The sequence below is a fragment of the Puma concolor genome, chromosome D4 (genome assembly GCF_028749965.1).
Source record: "Puma concolor isolate L17-30 chromosome D4, mPumCon1.1.hap2, whole genome shotgun sequence".
Classification (NCBI taxonomy): Eukaryota; Metazoa; Chordata; class Mammalia; order Carnivora; family Felidae; genus Puma; species Puma concolor.
This window is the reverse complement of record NC_141679.1, coordinates 55,829,988-55,850,563: the sequence shown is the minus strand read 5'-3', so window position 1 is coordinate 55,850,563 and position 20,576 is coordinate 55,829,988. Positions and strand designations below refer to the sequence as shown.

The 20,576-nt window shown below is 41.1% G+C and overlaps 2 long non-coding RNA genes across 5 annotated transcripts in view; one reads left to right on the top strand and one right to left on the bottom strand.

Annotated features, from left to right (window-relative positions):
* The window catches only part of LOC147574882 (uncharacterized), a 263,957-nt gene that overhangs the window by 34,676 nt on the left and 208,705 nt on the right, over positions 1-20,576 (top strand). The gene's annotated exons all lie outside the window — the stretch shown is intronic.
* LOC147574885 (uncharacterized) lies at positions 613-3,615 on the bottom strand. The gene is made up of 2 exons (XR_015243327.1): positions 3,546-3,615; positions 613-975 (listed from the first exon to the last, which is right to left on the bottom strand). It is a non-coding gene; the product is annotated as an uncharacterized LOC147574885 (long non-coding RNA).

Genomic DNA, 20,576 nt, shown 5'->3' with positions numbered 1-20,576 from the left:
GGTCTTTACCCAGCTGAACCTACATAAAGTTGCTTATCTCTTCATTCTCCCTTCTTTGTTCAGCTCTTCATTATATAGGTCAGTGTAGCTTTTTGGAAACTTTAATTTTCCTTCTCCCCCATTATCTTGGTTCTGTGCAATAAAGGTCTAGGAATGGATCAGGAAATTAAGGTAACTTCCTCCTTACATGGGAGTTGGGGGAGTGGTTTGGGGAAGACACTGGGGCTACTTCTGCATTTTTTTTTTGTCCCCTGACAAATCAACTTCACATGCATCCACTGTAGCAAATTTAACATCTCAAATTCTTACCAGCTCATGGTGAAATGTGTGGGCTCCTCCTGTCACTTGGTGTGTTATCTATAAAACTGACAACAAAACTATTATTAGGAAGTCTCAGTTACCCCCAAAACCTATATAGTATATTCTAAAAGTCAATGGTTTGGCATTTTCTATTGTTTTGGATTGTGGATGCTGATGTTTTCCTCCCTGGGATAGATAACAGAGCTTGTTGACCTGGAGGCAAAGTGTGTATGGGGGTGTGTGTGACAGGAATAGTTCTGTTATGCCCAGAATTCGTGATCCCCAAATACCGCCAGGGAGCCGAGTCCAATGTAAAAGCAAAAGAGCCTTTATTCGAGCTAGCTGGAGCTCAATCCCCTAACTGCACCGACGCAGCGGTGAGATACCAGGGAGAGAGCGAGTTTCAAAAGCACAAAGGTTTTATTGGGGCCTAGGGGCAGTTGGTGAGGTAATGGCTGTGGCCTCAGCCGATTGGCTGGGGAAGGTGTCGTGGCCTCGGCCGATTTGCTGGGGAAGGGTTGGAGTCCTGTTACGCAGGTAGCTGAGCGTGTTTTGATCAGGAAGTTTGAACGGGTGAGCGGGAGGCTACTCAAGGGGAGGAGGCGTGGTCTAGGTGAAGGACACAGAACAAGATGGAGTCGGCCGGCGTAGTCCCGCCCTTTCAGTTCCTTGAAGCTTTAATGAGAGAATGGAAAGGAATTCACAAGATTGCTAAAGAACGATTATAGAGAAGTAGGGACAAATTAGGAGGAAGAATAGCAATAGCTTTTGAAGGGCTAGAAAACAGAATAGTTTATTTTGAAGCCGGAAAATACAATCTGTCAAAATGAAAGATTGTGATAAATCTGAAATAAAGTCATGTGATATTTAAAAATTATATTGAATTCTCAATTTTTTTGTTCTCATTTATATAGCTTTTTAATTTAAATCCTTAAATCCATTGTGATTGACTATGCTAATGGATACTGATGAAGTTTTGGGGTGATGGGGGATTTGTGGGGTCTGGAGCTGACGACCAAGAAAGAATTCTTAAAGACGTCTTTGGTGCAAAAAGGTGATTTTATTAAAGCATGGGGACAGGACCCAATGGCAGGAAGAGCTGCACTGTAAGTGTGGAAGTGTGGGGGGTGACCGTTTTATGTCCGGGGAGATAAAGTCAAGAGGGAATTTGCAAAGAGGCTTTCACATGCTAAAGACTTACTGGAGGCCTAGCTGTTGTCAAGCTAAGGTTGTTTTTCCCTGTAGCAAGGCATTAACTTTGAGACAGCTAGGGAGTTCTTGGACTTGAGGCTATTGATGGGGTTGCCTTTTTCTGGTCAACTGGTGGAGACTCTTATCAGTTTAACCATTTGTTTTTTGTCCTTTCTTGTTTTTGGGTAGCCAGGAGTGTCCAAGGAATACCATACATGTCTCACCTGGGAGGGGGTGGGTGGGTGCTAGTTTGTATTTTGCCCTTGTACCATCATCTTATTGGTAGTCTTACTATTGCAAATGATGAATAATTAAGTATTGATTTTGTGCTGAATTTTACAGTTTTGATTAATTTTTACTGTAAAACATTTCAATCATATTTCAATTTTTTTTTTAGTTGTTTAGGTATCTTTTCTTTTGAAAAGTGGTTTCAAAAGATGTTTTTGGATAAAAGTTGGAGAGTAGATTTCACTCATATCACACAAAGTTTGTAAACAGCCAGAATCAGAGTTTTCCCCCCATGTCTCTCATAACTCATGTTCACAAATGTGGATCAAAATTGGCTGACATTAGAGTAGTTAGGATCTGACTGCCTAGGTTCATGCCATTTGGTTCTGATAGTCTGGTGCCTCTGGTTCTTAGGCCAAACTCACAGGGGTAACTGGAGATTACCATGATTTAGACAAAGAGGAGAGTTGGGCCAGTGAGTATTTAATTCACCTTCTGAGAAATGCTGACTGGTGGTTAAGATGAGCGAAAGATCACATTTATGTCACACTTCTAACTTTTGCAAGGACACTGTTGAAGGTTATAGATCTTGTTCTCTCTCTCTCTTTTTTAATAGTAACACACACAAAAAATAAAAAATAGAAAAAAAACCCCAGGAGAAATGGACAAAAGATAAAATCTCCCTTTGGAGGCTGATGAAAATTGTCAGATTAGATGGGCTCTTTGGGAATCATTACTTCTTATAATGCTCTGCAAATACCCAGAGAGCACAGGAAATCACATGTCAAGGTCACTCTGCTCAGCAGAAAATTTCCCTAATACCACATAATAATGAGCAAAACGAATGCAAATGAGGTTTTGACCACCAGCCCACCTCATTAGGACTATCTGTGCTCCAGCTCTACTTTTCCTACTTTTTCTGGGAGGTGTGTAGCCTTAGTTCAAAGGGCCCAGCACTTTTGACAATGATGGTTGGTGCTTTTCTGCTGAAATTCTGTTGGCTTAAGCAACCAGATTCAGGATTGGTGCCTCCAGGTTAGAGCTTCCCCTCTGTCCCTTGATCCACACCCCCACCCCAGTGGGTCTCCTCCCCCCGCCCTTCCCCAAAGGCAGATCAGATTTCCCCTTGGGATCATGGAAACCTGTTGTACCTAGAAAACCAAAACAGTGAGGGCTCTGACATTTCAGGCACAAATTCTGTCTTGATACTCAGAATGATCATGTCCCCAGTTATCTTTGGAAAGATAATCAGGCTCCTAGCTAATGTGGAAGAAAAATACTATCCCAGATTCATATGCAAAACAGAGTGATTGGAGTGCCTCTAAAAGATAAACTAGTTGAGGGGCGCCTGGGTGGCGTAGTCGGTTAAGCGTCTGACTTCAGCCAGGTCACGATCTCGCGGTCCGGGAGTTCGAGCCCCGCGTCAAGCTCTGGGCTGATGGCTCAGAGCCTGGAGCCTGTTTCCGATTCTGTGTCTCCCTCTCTCTCTGCCCCTCCCCCGTTCATGCTCTGTCTCTCTCTGTCCCAAAAATAAATAAACGTTGAAAAAAAAAATTAAAAAAAAAAAAAAGATAAACTAGTTGAGTTTTTATCAAGGAAAGTTATTAGTCAGTATTTCCAGGTTATTTTACCCTATATTCTTATGGACAAGAAAGGGAACTCATATTCAGTAGGTGACTACTTTGTACCAGGTGCTGTGCTAGATGCTTCATGTATGCATTTTAACCCATAGCAGAATCCTATCAGAGGGTGTCATGGGGTATCATTGTCCCCTTTTAGAAAGAAGAAACTGAGGCTCAGAAGTTGTCACTTGCTCAGGAACTTACAGTTGGAGTTGTGGAGTTGAAATTCTAACCATCTCTGACCTTAAAGCCTTATTCTCTCTTAAGAGGTTCTTTCTGGAAAAAAATATCAATAAATAAATAAATAAATAAATAAATAAATAAATAAATAAATTTTATTTTTTTTTATTTTTTTATTTTTTTAATTTATATATGAAATTTATTGTCAAATTGGTTTCCATACAACACCCAGTGCTCATCCCAAAAGGTGCCCTCCTCAATACCCATCACCCACCCTCTCCTCCCTCCCACCCCCCATCAACCCTTAGTTTGTTCTCAGTTCTCAACAGTCTCTTATGCTTTGGCTCTCTCCCACTCTAACCTCTTTTTTTTTTTTTCCTTCCCCTCCCCCATGGGTTTTTCTTAAGTTTCTCAGGATCCACATAAGAGTGAAACCATATGGTATCTGTCTTTCTCTCTATGGCTTATTTCACTTAGCATCACACTCTCCAGTTCCATCCACGTGGCTACAAAAGGCCACATTTCATTTTTTCTCATTGCCACGTAGTATTCCATTGTGTATATAAACCACAATTTCTTTATCCATTCATCAGTTGATGGACATTTAGGCTCTTTCCATAATTTGGCTATTGTTGAGAGTGCTGCTATGAACATTGGGGTACAAGTGCCCCTATGCATCAGTACTCCTGTGTCCCTTGGATAAATTCCTAGCAGTGCTATTGCTGGGTCATAGGGCAGGTCTATTTTTAATTTTCTGAGGAACCTCCACACTGCTTTCCAGAGCGGCTGCACCAATTTGCATTCCCACCAACAGTGCAAGAGGGTTCCCGTTTCTCCACATCCTCGCCAGCATCTATAGTCTCCTGATTTGTTCATTTTGGCCACTCTGACTGGCGTGAGGTGATACCTGAGTGTGGTTTTGATTTGTATTTCCCTGATAAGGAGCGACGCTGAACATCTTTTCATGTGCCTGTTGGCCATCCGGATGTCTTCTTTAGAGAAGTGTCTATTCATGTTTTCTGCCCATTTCTTCACTGGGTTATTTGCTTTTCGGGTGTGGAGTTTGGTGAGCTCTTTATAGATTTTGGATACTAGCCCTTTGTCTGATATGTCATTTGCAAATATCTTTTCCCATTCCGTTGGTTGCCTTTTAGTTTTGTTGGTTGTTTCCTTTGCTGTGCAGAAGCTTTTTATCTTCATAAGGTCCCAGTAATTCACTGTTGCTTTTAATTCCCTTGCCTTTGGGGATGTGTCGAGTAAGAGATTGCTACGGCTGAGGTCAGAGAGGTCTTTTCCTGCTTTCTCCTCTAAGGTTTTGATGGTTTCCTGTCTCACATTCAGGTCCTTTATCCATTTTGAGTTTATTTTTGTGAATGGTGTGAGAAAGTGGTCTAGTTTCAACCTTCTGCATGTTGCTGTCCAGTTCTCCCAGCACCATTTGTTAAAGAGACTGTCTTTTTTCCATTGGATGTTCTTTCCTGCTTTGTCAAAGATGAGTTGGCCATACATTTGTGGGTCTAGTTCTGGGGTTTCTATTCTATTCCATTGGTCTATGTGTCTGTTTTTTGTGCCAGTACCATGCTGTCTTGATGATGACAGCTTTGTAGTAGAGGCTAAAGTCTGGGATTGTGATGCCTCCTGCTTTGGTCTTCTTCTTCAAAATTACTTTGGCTATTCGGGGCCTTTTGTGGTTCCATATGAATTTTAGGATTGCTTGTTCTAGTTTCGAGAAGAATGCTGGTGCAATTTTGATTGGGATTGCATTGAATGTGTAGATAGCTTTGGGTAGTATTGACATTTTGACAATATTTATTCTTCCAATCCATGAGCAGGGAATGTCTTTCCATTTCTTTAAATCTTCTTCAATTACCTTCATAAGCTTTCTATAGTTTTCAGCATACAGATCCTTTACATCTTTGGTTAGATATATTCCTAGGTATTTTATGCTTCTTGGTGCAGTTGTGAATGGGATCAGTTTCTTTATTTGTCTTTCTGTTGCTTCATTGTTAGTGTATAAGAATGCAACTGATTTCTGTACATTGATTTTGTATCCTGCAACTTTGCTGAATTCATGTATCAGTTCTAGCAGACTTTTGGTGGAGTCTATCGGATTTTCCATGTATAATATCATGTCATCTGCAAAAAGCGAAAGCTTGACTTCATCTTTGCCAATTTTGATGCCTTTGATTTCCTTTTGTTGTCTGATTGCTGATGCTAGAACTTCCAGCACTATGTTAAACAACAGCGGTGAGAGTGGGCATCCCTGTCGTGTTCCTGATCTCAGGGAAAAAGCTCTCAGTTTTTCCCCGTTGAGGATGATGTTAGCTGTGGGCTTTTCATAAATGGCTTTTATGATCTTTAAGTATGTTCCTTCTATCCCGACTTTCTCAAGGGTTTTTATTAAGAAAGGGTGCTGGATTTTGTCAAAGGCCTTTTCTGCATCCATTGACAGGATCATATGGTTTTTCTCTTTTTTTTTTGTTAATGTGATGTATCACGTTGATTGATTTGCGAATGTTGAACCAGCCCTGCATCCCAGGAATGAATCCCACTTGATCATGGTGAATAATTCTTTTTATATGCCGTTGAATTCGATTTGCTAGTATCTTATTGAGAATTTTTGCATCCATATTCATCAGGGATATTGGCCTGTAGTTCTCTTTTTTTACTGGGTCTCTGTCTGGTTTAGGAATCAAAGTAATACTGGCTTCATAGAATGAGTCTGGAAGTTTTCCTTCCCTTTCTATTTCTTGGAATAGCTTGAGAAGGATAGGTATTATCTCTGCTTTAAACGTCTGGTAGAACTCCCCTGGGAAGCCATCTGGTCCTGGACTCTTATTTGTTGGGAGATTTTTGATAACCGATTCAATTTCTTCGCTGGTTATGGGTCTGTTCAAGCTTTCTATTTCCTCCTGATTGAGTTTTGGAAGAGTGTGGGTGTTCAGGAATTTGTCCATTTCTTCCAGGTTGTCCAATTTGTTGGCATATAATTTTTCATAGTATTCCCTGATAATTGTTTGTATCTCTGAGGGATTGGTTGTAATAATTCCATTTTCATTCATGATTTTATCTATTTGGGTCATCTCCCTGTTCTTTTTGAGAAGCCTGGCTAGAGGTTTGTCAATTTTGTTTATTTTTTCAAAAAACCAACTCTTGGTTTCGTTGATCTGCTCTACAGTTTTTTTAGATTCTATATTGTTTATTTCTGCTCTGATCTTTATTATTTCTCTTCTTCTGCTGGGTTTAGGCTGCCTTTGCTGTTCTGCTTCTAGTTCCTTTAGGTGTGCTGTTAGATTTTGTATTTGGGATTTTTCTTGTTTCTTGAGATAGGCCTGGATTGCAATGTATTTTCCTCTCAGGACTGCCTTCACTGCGTCCCAAAGCGTTTGGATTGTTGTATTTTCATTTTCGTTTGTTTCCATATATTTTTTAATTTCTTCTCTAATTGCCTGGTTGACCCACTCATTCGTTAGTAGGGTGTTCTTTAACCTCCATGCTTTTGGAGGTTTTCCAGACTTTTTTCTGTGGTTGATTTCCAGCTTCATAGCATTGTGGTCTGAAAGTATGCATGGTATGATTTCAATTCTTGTAAACTTATGAAGGGCTGTTTTGTGACCCAGTATATGATCTATCTTGGAGAATGTTCCATGTGCACTCGAGAAGAAAGTATATTCTGTTGCTGTGGGATGCAGAGTTCTAAATATATCTGTCAAGTCCATCTGATCCAATGTCTCATTCAGGGCCCTTGTTTCTTTATTGACCGTGTGTCTAGATGATCTATCCATTTCTGTAAGTGGGGTGTTAAAGTCCCCTGCAATTACCACATTCTTCTCAATAAGGTTGCTTATGTTTATGAGTAATTGTTTTATATATTTGGGCGCTCCGGTATTCGGTGCATAGACATTTATAATTGTTAGCTCTTCCTGATGGATAGACCCTGTCACTATTATATAATGTCCTTCTTCATCTCTTGTTACAGCCTTTAATTTAAAGTCTAGTTTGTCTGATAGAAGTATGGCTACTCCAGCTTTCTTTTGGTTTCCAGTCGCATGATAAATAGTTCTCCATCCCCTCACTCTCAATCTAAAGGTGTCCTCAGGTCTAAAATGAGTCTCTTGTAGACAGCAAATAGATGGGTCTTGTTTTTTTATCCATTCTGATACCCTATGTCTTTTGGTTGGCGCATTTAATCCATTTACATTCAGTGTTATTATAGAAAGATATGGGTTTAGAGTCATTGTGATGTCTGTATGTTTTATGCTTGTAGTGATGTCTCTGGTACTTTGTCTCACAGGGTCCCCCTTAGGATCTCTTGGAGGGCTGGTTTAGTGGTGACAAATTCCTTCAGTTTTTGTTTGTTTGGGAAGACCTTTATCTCTCCTTCTATTCTAAATGACAGACTTGCTGGATAAAGGATTCTCGGCTGCATATTTTTTCTGTCTAGCACACTGAAAATCTCGTGCCAATTCTTTCTGGCCTGCCAAGTTTCAAAAGAGAGATCAGTCACGAGTCTTATAGGTCTCCCTTTATATGTGAGGGCACGTTTACCCCTTGCTGCTTTCAGAATTTTCTCTTTATCCTTGTATTTTGCCAGTTTCACTATGATATGTCGTGCAGAAGATCGATTCAAGTTACGTCTGAAGGGAGTTCTCTGTGCCTCTTGGATTTCAATGCCTTTTTCCTTCCCCACTTCAGGGAAGTTCTCAGCTATTATTTCTTCAAGTACCCCTTCAGCACCCTTCCCTCTCTCTTCCTCCTCTGGGATACCAATTATGCGTATATTATTTCTTTTTAGTTTATCACTTAGTTCTCTAATTTTCCCCTCATACTCCTGGATTTTTTTATCTCTCTTTTTCTCAGCTTCCTCTTTTTCCATAACTTTATCTTCTAGTTCACCTATTCTCTCCTCTGCCTCTTCAATCCGAGCCGTGGTGGTTTCCATTTTGTTATGCATTTCGTTTAAAGCGTTTTTCAGCTCCTCGTGACTGTTCCTTAGTCCCTTGATCTCTGTAGCAAGAGATTCTCTGCTGTCAGCTATACTGTTTTCAAGCCCAGCGATTAATTTGATGACTATTATTCTAAATTCACTTTCTGTTATATTATTTAAATCCTTTTTGATCAGCTCATTAGCTGTTGTTATTTCCTGGAGATTCTTCTGAGGGGAATTCTTCCGCTTGGTCATTTTGGATAGTCCCTGGCGTGGTGAGGACCTGCAGGGCACTTCCCCTGTGCTGTGGTGTATAACTGGAGTTGGTGGGCGGAGCCGCAGTCAGACCTGATGTCTGCCCCCAGCCCACCGCTGTGTCCACAGTCAGACTGGTGCGTGCCTTCTCTTCCCCTCTCCTAGGGGCGGGATTCACTGTGGGGTGGGGTGGCCCGTCTGGGCTACTTGCACACTGCCAGGCTTGTGATGCTGGGGATCTGGCGTCTTAGCTGGGGTGGGTAGGCAAGGTGCACAGGGGCAGGAGGGGCAGGCTTAGCTTGCTTCTCCTTAGGTGATCCACTTCAGGAGGGGCCCTGTGGCAGCAGGAGGGAGTCAGATCCGCTGCCGGAGGTTTGGCTCCGCCGAAGCGCAGAGTTGGGTGTTTGCGCAGAGCGAGCAAGTTCCCTGGCAGGAACTGGTTCTCTTTGGGATTTTGGCTGGGGGATGGGTGGGGGAGATGGCGCTGGCGAGCGCCTTTGTTCCCCACCAAACTGAGCTCTGTCGTCCGGGGGCTCAGCAGCTCTCCTTCCCTTTGTCCTCCAGCCTTCCCGCTTTCTGAGCAGAGCTGTTAACTTATGACCTCCCGGACGCTAAGTCGCGCTTGCTGTCGGAACACAGTCCGTCAGGCCCCTCTGCTTTTTGTAAGCCAGACTCGGGGGCTCTGCTTGGCCGGCGAGCCGCCCCTCTGCCCCGGCTCCCTCCCGCCGGTCCGTGGAGCGCGCACCGCCTCGCCGCCCTTCCTACCCTCTTCCGTGGGCCTCTCGTCTGCGCTTGGCTCCGGCGACTCCGTTCTGCTAATCCTCTGGTGGTTTTCTGGGTTATTTAGGCAGGTGTAGGTGGAATCTAAGTGATCAGCAGGACACGCGGTGAGCCCAGCGTCCTCCTACGCCGCCATCTTCCCTCTCTCCTCTCAATGTCAATAAATAAATTTTAAAAAGTAAAAATTGTAAATTATACCATTGGTCACTTTGGTGCTGCCTGGTGTCCTTCCAGAGCTGTCTGTTTAGCTAGGAACTAACTCTTTAGGTAACAGTTGGAAACCTCACTGGAGTTATTGAAAGGGATGTTGGTTAATCAAATGTTTACTCTGTTGTAGAAGGTATTTGTGCATCTGATAAGGCAGTATGTGCCAGTAGTGGTTTGTGTATTGCCGATGAGAAATTAAAAACAAAAAAACAAAAAAACCCACACACTTTAACAGTTGTGTATTTATTTTAATGCATATTAGAAAAACAATAGCCAGAAGGCAGCTTGTGATTTCACAGATATTGTTTAGACATGGTTAAAGAAAATAAATAAGCTATTTTACAGAAATACATGAAGTAGGTAATAGTGGCCTCAGATAAAAAATTGTGATGGTAGCATGTGTCTGATGATGTTTGGGAATCATCACAATTAGGAATGACCAAATAATGTTAATGTTTCTCCCAACACTGAGGGACAGTGAGCCTAAGTAGCCTGTCGTCACTGTGTAATTACCCAGAGATTATGTTCTACAAAATAGAATCCCTAACTAGCTTTGTCTGCTACCCAGCCCATTTTTGGGGCACCACATTCCACTGCCAGCTCATATGAAAGCAGGGAATTCAAATTAATTTGAGCCTTAGCCTATCCAAAATCTAATTATGCAGAAAAATGTAATACAACAAAAGTGAAAGAAAAGGATTTTTAGATGGCCCAACATTTGGGATTCTGAGGATGATGGTTATTATAAATAACTGTATAAATGGCATCTGTTTGCCAAGAAACTGTACCTCTTTTTAATTCATTTTAGGCAGTGACAGAAAATTATTTGAACTCAGGTTCCAGTCCAGTCCCAGTTCCATCATCAACCAGGTGTGTGATCTTAGGGTGGGGGTGGGAGGCTTGTTTTTAAAGATACTTTCCCTCTCCAGAACTTTGTGAACAACAGGTCATACCTATGCTTCAATGTGCTTTGATGACTTATTGGTTTTCAGAGAAGCCCTCTGATTTGAAAACAAATCAGGAACTCAGAGCTACATTTTGGGTAGCATCTGGGTAGGAGGCAGCTAAGAAATACTCAAGTTAGGGGGCGCCTGGGTGGCGCAGTCGGTTGAGTGTCCGACTTCAGCCAGGTCACGATCTCGTGGTCCGGGAGTTCGAGCCCCGCGTCGGGCTCTGGACTGATGGCTCAGAGCCTGGAGCCTGTTTCCGATTCTGTGTCTCCCTCTCTCTCTGCCCCTCCCCCGTTCATGCTCTGTCTCTCTCTGTCCCAAAAATAAATAAACATTGAAAAAAAATTATTTTAAAAAAAGAAATACTCAAGTTAGGATTGGGTTAGGCAGTAATGTTTAAATGATTTAGGAGACAGGAGTATACGTTTACTGAACACTAAGTCTATTCAAGGCACTTTGTATCCTACCTCACTGAATCCTCAAAATCGTTTTTATGGATAAGGAGATTGAGACTAATACAAATATTGAACGATTACATTGTATACCTGAAACTAATATAATGTCATGTCAGTTATATGTCAATTAAAAAAAAGAAGAAAGAATGGGGGGTGGGAGGGAGGGGAGAGTGGGTGATGGGTATTGAGGAGTGCACCTGTTGGGAAAAAAAACATTAAAAAATTTTAAAATAAAAAAAAAAGAAAGAAAATTGAGACTCAGTTTAAGAAACTTGCATAAGGTCACCCATCTCCTAAATGGCAGACTTGAGACTGAATTCAAGTCTGATGGGTGGTAATCACTATGCTTTATTTCCTCTTAAGGTTTTAAATAGGCATGGGAGTGCAACCTGCAGATCTGGGTTCAGAATCCTGTAAGTTTAGTGCAGGGGACAAAAAGCAGTCAGCTGTGGAAGACCTTCTAAGCAGGCTGAACTCAACACTGGCAGAAAGGGGTGACTGATGAGGAAGAATAGATGGGTCATGTTTTTCCTCGTAGACTTGCTGGATTTAAGGGTCCATGGGCTCAGCACAGGCTTGGGGAACAAGTGCCTGTGCTCAGTCAAACTGGCACAGGTGGCAGCAGGAGAATCTGGGGATCCAGGTATGATGTGACCAGACATCTGAGGTAAAGCCTAGATTGCAGATGGCAGAGTCTTGGGCCCAGAGGCCCCAGGGAGTCCACATCAGTCGAAGGCCTGCCCTGCTTGCTTCTTAGGAGAATTCTGCATGTGGGAGTGATTGGGATCTAGAGACCCTGGTTTGGTCTGAATGGCTTTCTAACTGATTGGCTATGGAAGGTGGCTTCATTCTTTCTCTATTTCTGTCTCTTGGTTAAGAGCTCAGAATCCAAGTCACATGGATCCAGAGTAAATTTTTCACTAGTTGTGTGATCTTAGGCAAGTTACTTACTTGCTATCAGCTTTAGTCTACTCAACAGTAAAATGAGGATAATAATGGTGTCTCTTTATAGGGTTGTTATGCAGATTAAATGAGATAATATAGGCAAAGCACAGTGACTGGCTCAATAAATGTAATTATTGTTCTTATTACATGATAATACTTATGTGGGATTAAGTCTTTCCACTACCCAGTGACTTGGACTATGTATAGCCAGATATTTCATTTTAATCAACCATACCAAGTACCATACCATTATTTGAGTTTAATCATATGTCAGTTTGAGTCTAAGTTCTTGTTCAGAATTCTTAAAGATTTGAGGAAATTATTATGATTATAAAATAGCCAAATCCCCCCATTCTCCTAATCCACTTGTTCTCCTCCTCTGGACCATCTCACAGTTCAGAAATGGACAAGGCCTCCATTGCTCTGGGCTATGTCTCATCTCTTAGAGGACAAAGGCCTCCCCTTGTGTCTCCAGATACAAATTGCCCTGCAGGCCCCTTCTTGTTGCCTGCCTGAATTTCCAGGGAGCATGGAGGGTTATTCATAGTGGCTCTGACCATGTGCCTGAGGACATAGATATATTTTTAGTGTCTTCTCCCTAGAGTCTGGCTGAAAAGGTCATGCCTATCTTTTTATGCCTAATGTCAGCTTCTGAATAAACAGGGTGAACTCATTTCTGTTAAAAGGGCCCAAGCAATGTCAGGTTGTTGGTTCCCCCTAACCCATTTGGAATGTGATTTTGCTATTGACATGTAAGGAAAGTGCTTTGTAAACCCCAAAGCAGTTTATAGAAGTTCTTGTGAAGGAGGAGAGTGAGGGTGTCAAAGAGTGCCCTGGAGAGGAGGGGTTAGGTAAACTGAGGTAGCTACAGAGGGGCTGAACTAGGACCATTGAGAGATAAATATAGGGAGAGGTTTTGGGTACCATGTTTTCTACTTACCAGAGCTGTGTAGGTATGGAGCAGCACATTGACGGGGAGGGCGTTGCCCTTGCATGTATTCACTGAAGCAAAGACTGGAAGGCCTCAACCAGCATGTTGGTGGCTGGAGTCCTGTGAGAGCAGGTGACTGGATGAGATGGACTGAGGTCCCTTCCACTACTGCTGAGATTCAGTGATTCTGGAGCGCTGAGGGTGAGAGCTTTTCTGCATGTTGGGTCTGGACACTGAATAAAGTGGATACTAAAATAAATAAATAAATAAATAAATAAATAAATAAATAAAATATATATATAGTATATATATATATATATACTATATATATATATATATATATATATATATATATATATATATATACTATATATATAGTACAGCAGCCTTGAAAGTAAACCTATTTGTGGCCACATTTTCCTGACAGTGATTTTGTATTTCACTTTTCGCTTGTCTATTTGTTTTTTAATGGTTATTGGCTTATTTAGTTTTTTTTTTAAGTTTATTTATTTATTTTGAGAAAGAGAGAGAGTGAGAATGCACACGTGCAAGTGTGGGAGGGACAGAGAGAGAGGGAGAGAGAATCCCAAGCAGCCTCCCCATCGCCAGCATACAGCCTGACATGGGACTTGATCTCACAAACTGTGAGATCATGACCTGGGTCGAAATCAAGGTTGGATGCTCAACTGACTGAGCCACCCAGGCACCCCTGGTTTATTTAGGTTTTAAAAAATTTCTTTCCTTAAGTCAATTTTGGTAAGTAATATTTTTATAAGAGTATCATTTAAAAATGTATTTGCATAAAGTTGTATATTTCTTATGATTTTTAGTATTTACTTCTTCTAGAGTTATGTCCTCTTTTTCATTTCTGGTATTTTTTTTTTTTTTTACTTTTCTTCTATCTATCTGTCTATCTATCTATCTATCTATCTATCTATCTATCTATTATCTATCTACCTATATATATATCATATAATTGACATGTAACATTATATTATTTTCAGGTGTACAACATAGTAATTTGATATTTTTATATATTACAAAATGGTCACCACAAGTTTAACACCCATCACCTTGCATAGTTACAAACATTTTTTTCCTTATGATGAGAACTTTTAAAATCTACTCTCTTAGCAACTTTCAAATATGCAATATAGTATTATTAACTATAGACATCATGCTGTGTATTATGTCCCCGTAACTAATTTATTTTATAACTGGAAATTTGTGTCTTTTGACCCCCTTCACTCCTATCCCCTATCCACTGTCTCTGGCAACCACAAATCTGATCTCTGTATCTATGAGCTTGTGTGTTTTTTGTTTTTAGATTCCACATATAAGTGAAATCATACAGTATCTTTCTCTGACTTAATTTTACTTAGCCTAATGTCCTTGAGGTCCATCCACATTGTTGCAATGGCAAGATTTCCTTCTTTTTTATGGCCAAATAATAATCCAGTGTGTGTGTGGTGTGTGTGTGTGTACCAAATTTTCTTTATCCGTTCATCCATCAGTGGACACTTAGGTTGTTTCCATATCTTGGATATTATAAATAATGCTACAATGAACATGGGGGTGCCAATATCTTTTTGAGTTAGTGTTTTTCATTTTCTTTGGATAAATACTGAGAAGCGGAATTCCTGGATCATAGAGTAGTTCTATTTTTAAATTTTTGAGGAACATCCAACTGTTTTCCATAGTGGCCATACCAATTTACATTTGCACCAATTTATGTTTCCACCAACAGTGCTCAAGTGTTTTCTTTTCTCCACATCCTTGCCAACACTTATTTCTTGGCTTTTTGATACGAGCTGTTCTGACTGGTATGAGGTGGTATCTCACTGTGGTTTTGATTTGTATTTTCCTGATGATTAGTGATGTTGAACATCTTTTCATGTACCTTTTGGACCATATGTATGCCTTTGGAAAAATATCTGTTCATATCTTCTGCCCATTTTTTTAGTTGGATTGTTTGTGTGTTTTTGCTATTGAGTTGTATGAGTTCTATTTATATTTTGGATATGTAAGTCTTATCAGATACATGATTTGCAAATATTTTTTCTCATTTAGTAGATTCCCTCTTCATTTTGTTGATGGTTTCCTTTGCTGTGTAGACCCATGTCTTTTTTTAATCAGGAATTTCATTTGTCTGCTATAATGGTTAAGCAAAATAGGACTAGGGGTGCCTGGGTGGCTCAGTCGGTTAAGTATTCGACTTCAGCTCAGGTCATGATCTCACAGTTTGTGAGATTGAGCCCCACGTCTGGCTCTGTGCTGACAGCTCGGAGCCCGGAGCCTGCTTCAGATTCTGTGTCTCCCTCTCTCTCTGCCCCTCTCCTGCTCACACTCTGTTTCTGTCTCCCAAAAATAAATAAAGATAAAAAGAATTTAAAAAAAAAAGCAAAATAGGACTAAAATAGAATTATTTTCATTCTGCCCCCAATTTCAATAATAGATTCATTTCACTGATATTAACCTGTCAGATTCCTTTTGGCATATTAGAAAACTGAGGGGTAATTAAGTGACTTGCCTACATTTTATAGGGGATGAGCAGCAGGGCCCAGACCTAAACCTTCTGGCTCCTGATATATTGCTCTTTCTGGTAAACCAGATTGCTCCTGCTGTGGGCATTAAGAAAGCTATGAAAACCAGGGTACTGAGCTGAGCAGAAGTAATATACAGCCAGGAATGCAGCCTTTAGGCATAAGACCTTCCTCTCTGGTAAGGCGCTTGTATGTTGTAGATGCTCTGCAGATTTTTCTTGAATTAAACAAAGTAATCCTGTCAGTGCCTGGCACCAAGTTAGTACTCCATAAATGGTTATTGAATGAAAGCAACACAACCTTTAACGGCTTAATGGAATTAACCATCAAAGTTCAGGACACATGAAAATGCCCATGGCTTATTTTCATATTTTCTACTCCTATAATTGTGAGTAGTTTCAACCCTGGGATGGTAGCAAGGCTTCCTGCATGCTCTGAGGCCTCTGGTCTTAACCTCCATTCTGGGCTTGAATGAAGATGAATTTTTCTTTTCTTTTTTTAAAAAAATGTTTATTTTGAGAGAGAAAGAGAGAAAGGGAGAGAGAGTGGGTAGGGGCAGAGAGAGAGGGAGAGAGACAATCTCAAGCAGGCTCCATGCTGTCCTCACAGAGCCTGATGCAGGGCTTGATCTAATGAACTGTGAGATCATGACCTGAGCCAAAATCAAGAGTGAGATGCTCAACTGACGGAGGCACCCAGGCGCCCTGAAGATGAATTTTTCTGAGGATGCTTCCTACAAACAAGGGTATTAAGCCCAATAAGAGCTCTGGTCATCCAGGTTGAGTCATTAGTAGATAACAAGCTGGCACTATCCCTGGCATGGGAGCCATGCAGTCTCCTTTTGTGATTAACCTACTGTAGCTTAGTGATGATCAGCAGAACTTCCAGTCCATGGAGTGGCTAGACTCCAAACCCAGATCCTTGGAAGCTTCTAATTGGGCTCCACCTGTCAGGAGGTAATAGAGAGAGACTTACTGATATTTTTGAAGTGCAACTTTTTGATAAGGTAAATAGCATATCAGAGCTGTCTCATTTTGCAGCCCAGTCTACAGCAGGGTTATGAAAGGTATTTATAGCTTTCATAACTATGCTCTTACTCCTTCCTTATTACCAAATAATCCTCCTCTGATTTTGTCTGTGAATCACCCAGGACTTGGAGTCATTGTGATTGGCTATGAGAGGGGCTTCAGTCATCCTAAAGATTCCTGGATAGCTTGGGAGAAAATGATAGGATGTAAAAGAGCTGTTTTCTTCTACACACACACACACACACACACACACACACACACACACACACACTTCTTGGTTTGGGGACTTGGTGAAAGAAGTGTTAGTAGATGGAATGATATTTAGATTTTTATTTTGTGCCAGGAGTGCTAAGAAAAGATTACTGACGTCAAGTGAACAGTTCTAGGAGTAGAGTGAGTGGTCACAGCTAGAAGCTCTACCAGCCTTTGAAGATGCAGAGACATTTACATCCCTGTATCTCTCAGTGAGGGAGACAAGATGCCAGGCACAGAATAGTTTTGAGGAGCCCTGATTTTGCAGTTAGGCTAATTCAGTTCAAATTATGCCTCTGTTGCTCATTAGGTGGATGACATCAAAATCCCATAACTTTTGAGCTTTAGTTTTCACATTTGTTTTATAGGGCTGATGGTCTAAGTACTTCACTGGATTGTAGTATATTCTAAGTGTATAGATGGTGGCAACATTATTATGAATTCTAGTACTAACTAGCTGTGCAAACTTAAGCAAGTCTTAACTTGTTTGGGTCTCAGTTTCTATATTCAAAAGGCATTAGAGTAGATGATTCCTTATGTCAGTCAGTGTCCAGTCAGGAGATAGAAACCATGTCAGGTATTTTAACAGAGAAATTACTATAAGTAATTTTTAACCAGGTAGTAGAGAACTGGAAAAACAGTGAACACAGCGGTAGCAACTGCAGAAAGCAGCTATCACCCTTAAGTCTGGGGGAAGAGAGGGAAGAAGTTGAGACTGTTAAAACTTAGAAGGTTAGAGATAGAGACCATGCTTCTCAGTTCCAGTAGGTCCTGGTATTTCTGGGGAGGGGAGGGTGGTACAATGTGGCTGGTGCTGAGAAAATTGCAAACAGAATCTCTGTGCTATAGGAATAAGCTGCTGAGGACCTGCTGATCTAATGGGAAGCAGGCAGGAAGTCGTAGGCTAACCTTCCCTTTTTTAGGTCTTCCTCTAGCACACTGTTCCCCACAACCTCCGTTGGAAAAGCCTCACCGGAAGCAACTGGCAATAAAGAAGTGAGCGTGTGCAGGTCTCATCCCTAGCATCACAAAGCTGAATGTGAAAGGGTGGGCTTAGAGCTGAGAGGCATCAGCTTAATAACTGGTATAATCTTTTTTTTTTTTAATTTTTAAAATGTTTTTATTTATTTTTGAGAGAGAGAGACAGAGTGAGTGGGAGAGGGGCAGAGAGAGAGAGGGAGACACAGAATCTGAAGCAGGCTCCAGGCACTGAGCCGTCAGCACAGAGCCCGACATAGGGCTCGAACTCACGAGCTGTGAGATCATGACCTGAGCCAAAGTCGGATGCTCAACTGACTGAGCTACCCAGGCATCCCACTGGTATAATCTTTAAGGTTCCTTCCAGGCTAGAGTCTGTGGGTCAGGTTCTGAAGCCCATGAAGAACTCTGTGGGTTCTTGGAGAGTCAACATGGTGTGGTAGAATGACAATGAGTTTTGTAGTTGTACATATTTGGATTGGAAACCTATCTCTCTTACCAGCTATGGGATGTTGGGCAAGTTACTTGGAATTTCTCTGAGCCTTGTTTCCTCCTCTGTAAAATGATGATATGAAAACCTATCTCACAGGGTTATTGTGATAACTAATAAGAATAAGCCTGTAAAGTGCCAGGTGGGGGTAGCTATTATTATTACTAAGGATACTTGTTTAATGAGTGTCGGCTGATTGGTTTGTTCCCTTTGTTGGTTGCACAAACTGATGTCACTGTTTAGTTTCTTCCACTCAGATGTGGCTTGCTGGGCCATGATGGGGAGCCTGGGCAGTGGGTCAGTGGGGCCAAGGAATCCTATGGTACCTGGGACCCCAGGGACAACATTTGTGTACTTGTAGGAAGCAGTACTTCACCCAGACTGGGATCTAGTAAGCTGGTTCCTGAGGGTGTGTTCAGTGCCAGGCAGGGACATGTACCCATTATTGTGCTAAGCTTGAGCTACAGCCGGTAGGCTCCTTGGATGCTATTCAAGTCAGCGGCAACAACTTGGTTTCCTAGGCAATAACTGCAGACTAGGAGAATCATTTATAATCTTTTCTTTCCAGTCATCATAGTTGATGTCCTCTTATTTTTTCTAGGTGAGCTCTTAGACTAGAAATAATGAAGAAATGTAGAATATTCATATTATTGATGCATTAATAACTAATATTTATTAAGGACCCACTTTGTGCCAACTATTGTGCAAGTCCCTTTATGTGCATTACCCCTAATCTTGAATCCTACAAGGTCATTTTTATTTCCCCAATGTTATCTATAAGGAAACTGAGGCACAGACTGGTAAATAAACTTGCCCAGGGCTTTCAAAAAGTATAAAGTGGAGCCAAAATTAAAACCTAAGTTTCTTGGATTCTTTTTTTTAAGTTTTTATTTATTTTTTATTTTTTTAAATGTTTATTTCTTTATTTTGAGAAAGAGAGAGAGAGAGAGAGAGAGAGAGTATGTTCAGGGGGAGGGACAGAGAGGGAGAGAGTCCCAAGCAGGCTCCATGCTGAGCCCAATGCAGGGCTCCATCTCAACGAACCATGATATCATGACCTGAGCTGAAATCAAGAATCTGACACTTAACTGACTGAGCCACCCAAAGCACCCTGAAGTTTGTTGAATTCTAAGCACATTCCTTTACTATTAAGCCAGACATTTCCTAGTGCTGGTTAAAAGTAGCACAAATTTAACTTAGAAAATATCTGGATTTCTGGGCCACATAGTGGTAGATTACTCAGTAGAGCCCCTAGTACACTTCCTTCCAACTTTCCATTGTAATAACAATTATAATGGTTTAATGGCATTTGATTAACAGCCCCTGATGCATCTTTACCTAGCTTCTCAAGAAAATACCTAAAAAACAAAAGGATGAATACTCAAAATGCAAATTCACAGTTTTTGGTATGATTTAAATCTGCTATAGAGACTATTTTATTTGGTCACTGCTCTACCAATTATTGCAGGAGGAAGTCTATTTAAAAATATTCTCTTACCCCCATACAAGGCAGTCAGGCTTTTATAGTGAAACCACCTAAAAGGTACCTCTCTGACAAATTTTTCCCTTAAGATTTCTAAGTAATTTTGAGATTGTCTGCTACAAGCACCACAGGCATTATGATTAAGTAGTACCATTTCTCAGAAAGCCCAGCACTTATCATAACCATCCGACCCATTCTAACAGGTCTCAGATAAGTGTAGTTAGCACGGGGTTAGCTAGATTCTGCTTGATGTGAAAAAAGCTTCTGAAAATACAGATTTCCAAAAGTTGTAGGAACAGTAAAGGTGGAGTGAGAAAAACCATTCATGGACTACTACCTTTGTTTCACCTTACATAAAAGGGCAGCGCTGCTTGCCTCAGAGAAAGGTGGAAGGTGCGTTCTTCTCCCATTGCCTGGTCCCTGCCTCAGAGGCCTCAGGGCCATGCTAACAAAACAATTTTCAGTTACCTTTGGAAAAATCAACAGATAAGAATATCCAGGGACATTAAAAAAATAGTAGCAATGGGGAGCAATTTTTGCTCTTGGGCGCCTGGGTGGCTCAGTTGATTGGGTGTCCAACTTTGGCTCAGTCATGATCTTGCAGTCCGTGAGTTCGAGCCCTGCAGCCTGGAGCCCGCTTCGGATTCTGTGTCTCCCTGTCTCTCTGACTCTCCCCTGCTCATGCTCTCTCTCTCTCAAAAATAAATAAACATTAAAAATTAAAAAAAAAAAAGAAAGCCAAAGAAATTAAAACATGAACCTAGTGTGCTCCAGTGAAAATTGGGATAAAGATAAAATTTGAATTGGGATCACCAAATGAGTAGAGTATAT